The following is an 8085-nucleotide window of genomic DNA, read 5'->3' as shown; positions in this document are numbered from 1 at the left end:
CACAGCCTGCGAGCCCACCCCAGGACTCTCCCTGAGGATCACCGGACCCTCGTTGCCTCAGTCCACAAACCTGACGGCTGTCCCTTCTCACCACTCTCCTAGGCAGACAAGGACGGGGAGAAGGCTGGTTTGCTCTGGATTCTTTGGGCAGAAGGAGGAGGAGGGAGGGCTGTAGGCAGGGGTGTGAGGGGAGGCAGGAGGATGGGGCAAGGGGAAGGGACAGCGTGGTGAGCGTCCCCGCAGAAGCCACCAGAGCCAGACACCCAAGGATCTAGTGTCAGAGGGACGCAGACCCCAGCTGCTGACGAGTGGCCCAGAGCAGTGGAGACACCCTGGCTGTGCTCTGCACAGAGTGCTCCTCCGTGCTGGCATCCTGGGTGCTGGGGACTTGGGGGCAGTGGAGGCCGCACATGGGACACAGCGCCGCTGGGGCAGAACACGAGAGCCAGAGACCCAGTGCTCAGGGAGGCCAGGGAGGCAGGGAGGGAGGCAGCAGGCCTCTCCTCCATCGGCCCTCCTGGCTCAGGCATGCAGGGTCCTGAGTCCCTTGAAGGGACCTCTTCTGACCGCCCCTGCCGAGGACACCAGCGCAGGAGGGTCACCTTCCTGGCTTCTCTGCCAGCCTTTGTCCCAGCCTTGCAGGCTTCTCTTGCAGATGTCCTGTGACACCGTCACTTTTCCTTCTCTTCCACTAGATGCTGCCCTACAGCCAGGGACGACAGCCGCGTTTCTGATTCCGAGGTCCCAGTGTGGACGAGGCAGAGAGCCCATCTGCTGAGTCCTCCCTGTTCTCCAGAAGGCGAGTGGGGATCCATGGGTCTACCTGGGCTCGTTGATGTTACGGTGACAATATTGACTCGTACAGCTACGGCTCGATGAGCACTCAGTGTGTGTCAGGCTCTTTTCACCAATTAACTTTGTCTTCTTCTTGTTTTTTTTTTTAAGATTTTAATTAATTAGGGGCGCCTGGGTGGCACAGCGGTTGGGCGTCTGCCTTCGCCTCAGGGCATGATCCCAGTGTTATGGGATCGAACCCCACATCAGGCTCCTCCACTAAGAGCCTGCTTCTGCCTCTCCCACTCCCCCTGCTTGTGTTCCCTCTCTCACTGGCTGTCTCTATCTCTGTCGAATAAATAAATAAAATCTTTTTAAAAAAAAAGTTAGCAAGGAGAGATTTTACATTCTTTCTTCTTAAGAAATCTCCAAAGGGGGCGCCTGGGTGGCACAGCGGTTAAGCGTCTGCCTTCGGCTCAGGGCGTGATCCCGGCGTTCTGGGATTGAGCTCCGCATCGGTTCCTCCGCTGGGAGCCTGCTTCTTCCTCTCCCACTCCCCCTGCTGTGTTCCCTCTCTCGCTGGCTGTCTCTATCTCTGTCGAATAAATAAATAAAATCTTAAAAAAAAAAAAAAGAAATCTCCAAAGAATATTTTACAATATAGCACATCTCAATTCACCCCCTCCCCAGAGCTGGGCTAAATAAATAAGAATTTGGTTTGATGCCCGAGACACTTAGACACCCCCGAAGGTGGCCTCACCTGTCTTAACCTGGTTGCAGGGTCCGGCTCTAGTTCAATGTATCCAGGGTCCCTCCCAGAGGAGTCATCGGTTCTACTAATAGAATAAAGGCAGTTTTCTACACTTCCTGTTAAAAACAGAAAACAAAAACCACACAAAAAACAAAAAGCTAGAAAACACCTTAGACTTTAAATGCTCATTAACCTTATGTGACCGATGGCTAAAGGACAGGCAGCTTGGGTATAATCAATTCCACACAATTCCCTCTTCACAGTTCCTTAACTCATACCTTACAGTAGCATTTATTGAGTGCTTAGTGTATGCCCAGCACGGTCCCCAGCACTTCACATGTCTCCTCTCAGCATTAACCCTAAGAGGCAGATATCATTGCTATCTGCTGTACGTACGAGAAAAACAAGACACAGAGAGGCTAAGTGACAAGCCCAAGGTCAAGAGACTTAGAAACGACAGAGGTGGAATCTGAACCCCGGGCAGCCCGGTATTCCAGCTCAAGCATGTAATCGCAAGGCTTTGCTGAGTACTTAAAAAAATAAAAATTTAAAAAATTTAAAAAGTGCATTTTTATTGTAGTATAATACTATAACACATAGGATTCCTTTACGAGCGTGATATAAATATTAATCAGAACATTTGGCGAATCAGGGGCGCCTGGGTGGCACAGCGGTTAGGCGTTTGCCTTCGGCTCAGGGCGTGATCCCGGTGTTCTGGGATCAAGCCCCACATCAGGCTCCTCTGCTATGAGCCTGCTTCTTCCTCTCCCACTCCCCCTGCTTGTGTTCCCTCTCTCGCTGCCTGTCTCTATCTCTGTCAAATAAATAAAAAAAATCTTTAAAAAAAAAAAAAAAGAACATTTGGCGAATCCAACACTCTACGCCCACTTTACAGAAAAGCCTATCGTCTACCACAGAAAAGCTTCTAACGCCAAGCACCTTGCTCGTAAGACTACTTACCCCAGTCGTTACACAGAGCACGTAGTTTTAAGAAATGCTACAGTAAAGGCAAAATCTCAGGTTCCGCTCATTAATGTTGCACAATTTGATGAAACGGTACACAGAGCAAGGCGCCCACGTACCCTGACTGACCCAACAAACCTGTCCCCAGTTTGCCCCGAGCAGGGACAAGGGGAGGAGTTTTCCCTGCTTGGGACTTTCAGTACCCAGGTCCTGGGCAAACCGGACAGCAAGTTGATCTTTCTACTTAAAATGGTACAGGCTGGTCAGACCCTTGCAAATGGGAAGGGAGTTGCCCACCAGCTCGCCTGATACCGCACGTTAAAAGAGAACTGACTCTTTTCCATTCCGGGTGAGCTACCTCTTGTCAGGATCCTCAATAATTTGACCCTTGGTTCCAGTGTTGGTCCTGGTCGCTGTGACTGGATGGCATCTTCCAGCGGGCTCCTCATCTCTCTCCCCCCAACCACCGCAGCCTCTGGCCCCTTATCCACACTATAGCCAAGGGGTGAATCTTTAAAATGCAGATATGATGTCCAGACTCTCTCCTCCAGAGCGAGGGACTGAAAACCTTTCACTGATCCTCCCCCCACCCCCCACCAGGACCCCGTGTTCCATTTATGGGTCCATTGGGAAAGGCTTGGTTATTTTTCCCCCCAAGTTATGTCCTTCCTACTCTTTATGCGTAAAGCTGGTCTTCCTTTTATGAAATGATAGAGACGTGGCTGTGTGTCTGTTATTGGTTATCTTGTCCTTAATAACCAAAATAGAAAAAACATTTGCTTGGGGGTGACAGTTGGTAACGTCTGCCACTGGTTTACGCATTTGAGTCTTGTGTCCATTACCTCCTGGCTGTGTGACCTTGGGTAAGCAACCTGGCGTCTCTGTGCCTCCCCACCTCCTTCCAAGGATGGTTGGGAGGATTGAGCGATCTGACCCCGTGGATCCCTCACTCAGCGGACCCCAGGAGCTCCAGTGGCTGGGAGGGCTCCTCGTCGTTATTCACGAGGTAACAGCGCCACCCAGTGGCTCTTCGTCCGGGCCGCAGACAAGCCGCCTCCGCGCAGCCGTAACGAGGCTCAGAGGGCTGGCTGTGGGTGGGCACCTTGTGCCCCGGCCAAGGCTGAGGCAGAAGCAGGGAGAAAAGCCATAAATATTCATGGAATGATATAAAGCTCAGCCTGTCTGTCTCCCGGAGAATAAAGTTTGTTCCTCGGAAGCTACTGTCCGAGCTGTCAGCTCCAGAAGAGGAGAGAAAATGAAATCTCTCTCCCTCGCCACCCCTCACCCCCTCCCCCAAGTTCCCAAGGGCTGCTTTCTTGGGGCGGGGGGACAAGGGGACAAGCTGTCTCTTCAAAAGGGCTGACAGGGCAGTGGGGCCTTGGCATGGTCGCCCACTGGGGCCCGGGCTGGGTGTCAGGTCGCCGCCAGCCACAGCCTCTCCTTGCGTCTGGCTTTTCTGGGAGGTCTGAAGAATGAAAAAGGACAGTCAGCTGAACATGGGAGCCCTTTCTGTGACAGTCACACAGCAGGGACAAGTGTAAGCTCTGTGCTCCCTCAGGGAAGGGTCTTGCGCACCGACAGAGCCATTAGCCCCTTTGTCCTCACACAGGAGCTGCAGGAGAGTCTGTGAGACCGGGGAGCCACGCTAGCACCCTCTCTTTTCACATTCCTGCCTCCGTGGGAGAGAGTGACACCGATTTCCCTTTCCGGTCTGAGCTTGGAGGGTTCCGTCTAGCCTGGGAGCCCAGGAAGGAAGCTCCACAAGGCACAAAGAAGGCCGGCTCTGGGAGTGAGCAGGCTTGCGCTCAAATCCCAGCTCTGACCCTTGCTGACTGTGTGACCTTGGGCAAGTCTCTGTCTCCTTGACCTTGTTTCTGCTTCTGTAAACTGGGGGTGACAATGGTACGGCTCTCCAGGATTCGATACGGGATTTGACTGTCCTAATGCACCTCACAGTCGCTGATGTCTGCAGAGGCCAGGCAGGCCTCGTGGGAGAGGTGGGCCGGGTGCAGGGCAGCAGGGACCGGTGGGGACTGTGGCAACCCAGGAGCACAAACCCCACGTAACCGGCGCAGCAGCCGCTGGTCAGCGCGATTTGATCCGAGCACTCAAGTCCTTTGACCCTGTTAGCTGTGTGACCTCGGGAAAGTCTCTTAACATCTCTGAGCTTCTGTTTCTTCGTGAATAATGACTGTAAGAATACACCTTGCTTCTGATCTTAGCCATTTGCATAAATTACTGTATTTAACCTTTCCCTCCATGTGATGAGCCATGCGTTGCTTCTATCCTTCAGTTTACAGCTGAGGAAACAGAGGCACAGAGAAGCGAAGTGAGTGGCCCAGAATCCCACGGCCAGGGAGCTACAGGCCCGCTCCGAGGCTTCAGGATGAAAGACTGCAGGCAAACCGTCAGTGACTATTAGCTAGTTATCTGATCATTGTCGTTATTACTACTATTATTAATAACAGAAATGGCTCAAGGTCACTTCTCATATTTAATGTGACGACCAAAGCAAGCTGCGAGACTTCAGTCTGCCAGACAAAGACCGGGGCCAGCTCTAAATTACACGGTATGTATTTTTGCAGGTTGCTCCAGGGCATCTGAAGCGTTCCTTTCTCCATAGGCACCAGGCTACCCTGCCAATGGGTTTCCCGGGACGATGATTAGATTTAGACCCCTGGTGCAGTGGATAGATTTTCATTTTGGGGTGACCAAGCCAGTCATGACCTGTAATTTACAGCCTGAGTTGTTCTGAAATCAATACGGATTTGTTCTTCACCAAGGAGGCTATAAAACACGGGTGACAGGAGGCCCCGAAAAACAGTTGACATGGGAGCAGAGAGCTTGCTGGGCCTGGAGAGAGGCCAGGCTACTTAAGAGATAAAGCAGAGGGTGCAAGACACCCACCTCTGTCCGGCGGGCTGTGGTCAGAGCCGCCCAGAGCTTCCCCTGGGGTCCACATGGGACACAGTGTGGCCGAGAGAGTAGATCTGATGGGCGGGGAGGCCCAGCGGGAAGAGAGCAAGTTTTGGAGTGGGGTAGAACTGGATTTGTCAGTCAACCTTGCAATTTCCTACCTGCGGTTCTCTGGGGGCATTGGGCTCCATTCCCCGACACTCAGTCTTCTCATCTGTACAATGGGCAACTCACTGAACCAATTGCAGAGATGAAGATGAGAGGAGTCAGAGTTTGCAAGGCGTTTGTTTTACTGCACTGTGAGGCTACCGAGCACAGTGGTTGAGAGGCCGTGGAGTCAGGAGGACCCAGGGTTGAATCCTGCCCCTTTCACCTTTACGCATAGTCACGTTGGGTCACCTCGGGTACGTCACTCCACCACTTGGAGCCTAAGTACTCTTATTTGGGGATAATAATAGAAGCCCCTACCTTGGGTGGTTGTGATCATTTCATCAGATAACGCATAAGAGATGAATTAGCCCCGTGCACAGAACACAGCATGAGCTTAGCAAGAGGAGCGTGTTATTTTCGCCAGTCTGATTCTTACTCATCACAAGCCAGCCCCAGAGGAGGCTCTCAGTGAACACTGACTCATTACACGATGGATTGACATCTTCTTCGGGAAATAGATGGCGTCCTCAAACCGGGCAATTCGGAGAGAATTTAATTTTAAAAATTAATGACACTGAAAACATTCAAATAATAAAATAGTCATTAACATTATACGTACGTGCACTATTGGCAAATGTGTGGATGGGGCATCAGACAGCCAACATGGGATAACACCAAAGGGCCAGGCTACACCAGGGCCATACCACACTCTCCACCCATTTAGCAAGCGTGGAATAATGACTCGTTATATGCCCAGGCTTGCGATGGGGACTTGGGACACATATGACCAAGACATGGCTCCTTTTCCCAAGAACTTTTAGATCCAGTGGGCAAGAAATAGACTCTCAAATTTGAAAAAGACACAATAAAGCTCAACCAATTTTTAATACGACTCGGCCAGCAGGAGGCAACATCTTGGACTGGTTATGCACGTGGGCTTTGAAGCCAGACCAGCCTGGCTTTGATGGGGGCACTTGCACATGCTGGATAGGAGTCCCGATACCTATCACAGCACCGTGTCAAGCCTCAGTTTCCTCATCTGCGAAGTGGGAATCATGATTGCATGTGCTTCAGAGGACCGCTGTGAACACGAAACACGGTAATTTAAGTAAGTCTCTACCACGTTCCAGCAAGGAGCTCACTGACACCTTGAATGCAGCCTGTGGGACCCTGAAGAGAAGACCCCACTGAGCCATGCCTGGACGAGTGACTCATGGAAATCACAAGATCTTGTGTGTTACTTTAAGTTGCTACATTTGAAGTCATTGGTTCTGTGGAAATAGATCACGGAGACATTAGGTAACTTGCCCCAGGCTACACCGCTCGGCAGTGTTAAGAGCCAGGATTCAGAACAAGAGGGAACCACCAAACTTAGTCAAAGGTAACAGCCAGAGGGGTTAAAATGCAAAAGATTTTCTGATTAACATTCAGTTAACTGGAAAATTCAATTAATCAGAATCTCTAATTCCTGGACCTTATGATTAGTCAGGGATTTTCTGGGTTAGAAATCAAGTTTTCCATAGCAATTGGGACCAATGTTGCGGATGCCCTGGAGAAGGGCGGCGAGCCTGGAGCTGGGAGAAGAAGGTTCTCCGTCCCATGTCACGCAAAGTTCTGGTTCACAACAGCCACATTTCCATCTTGAAAACGTGGTGGGCTTGCTTCCTCAGCAGTAGCCCTGGGACTCTGGGCTTCTGTTGTGTTCCTCCCCATTGGACCCCAGGGGCTGAAAAAATGGCATCTTCGGACACATGACTTATTCCTTTTAAAGACAGAGCTGGGGGCACCTGGGTGGCTCAATCAGTCCAGCGTCTGACTCTTGATTTTGGCTCAGGTCATGATCTCAGGGTCGTGGGATCGAGCCCCACATTGGGCTCCTTGGTCAGCAGGGAATCTGCTTGAGATTCTCTCTCCCTCTTACTCTGCCCCTCCACCCCCACCTCTCTCCCTCCCGTGCATGCGCTCTCTCTCTCAAAATAAATATACATTAAAAAAGAGCATGACTCCAGTGGGAGGGGGTGTTCACCCACCAAATAGCCACCCCCACTGCCAGTGTAATAAGAGAAGCTCAGAGTCATCCAGACACCCTGAGCCTGACCCTGAACCTGAGACCACAGGTTCCCCAGGCAAACTCACAGTTGGCGTACCTTCTATCATTGTTCTTTAATATCTATTCACCGTCTATTCATCGGGAGTCAGGGAAGCTACATTTCTCCTAATAAAAGGACATGCTTTTTGCAAACCCAGAATGTGGGCTAGCCACCTCACTCAAATACAGCAGGAATGGAGAAAGAGCCACGTTTACTCATTCACTCTCTGGGGCCAGCACGGATCAACGGCCTGAAAGCACTGGGCAAAATGTTCCTTGCTCTTCTCTATTCCATTCTCTCGCTTCGCTTTTCGTCTCCAGGTTCTTGGGAGACACAGTAAAGGAATCAACATTTGGATCAAGAACTAAGCCTCGCTTCTGGGAATGAGCTCTGTACCCCTGCACGAGTGCAATGCACAAATCGTCAAAAGACCGGAGCTGA

The 8085-nt window shown here is 51.2% G+C and overlaps 1 long non-coding RNA gene across 1 annotated transcript; it reads right to left on the bottom strand.

The window, feature by feature from the left end:
• Nucleotides 1–1039: 1039 nt before the first annotated feature.
• Nucleotides 1040–2616, bottom strand: LOC123788261 (uncharacterized). The gene is made up of 3 exons (XR_006778462.2): nucleotides 2486–2616; nucleotides 1535–1641; nucleotides 1040–1369 (listed from the first exon to the last, which is right to left on the bottom strand). It is a non-coding gene; the product is annotated as an uncharacterized LOC123788261 (long non-coding RNA).
• Nucleotides 2617–8085: the final 5469 nt, after the last annotated feature.

Source organism: Ursus americanus, chromosome 30 (assembly GCF_024610735.1).
Source record: "Ursus americanus isolate L20-20 chromosome 30, mUrsAme1.1.p, whole genome shotgun sequence".
Taxonomy (NCBI): domain Eukaryota; kingdom Metazoa; phylum Chordata; class Mammalia; order Carnivora; family Ursidae; genus Ursus; species Ursus americanus.
This window is presented reverse-complemented; position numbering and strand designations above follow the sequence as displayed.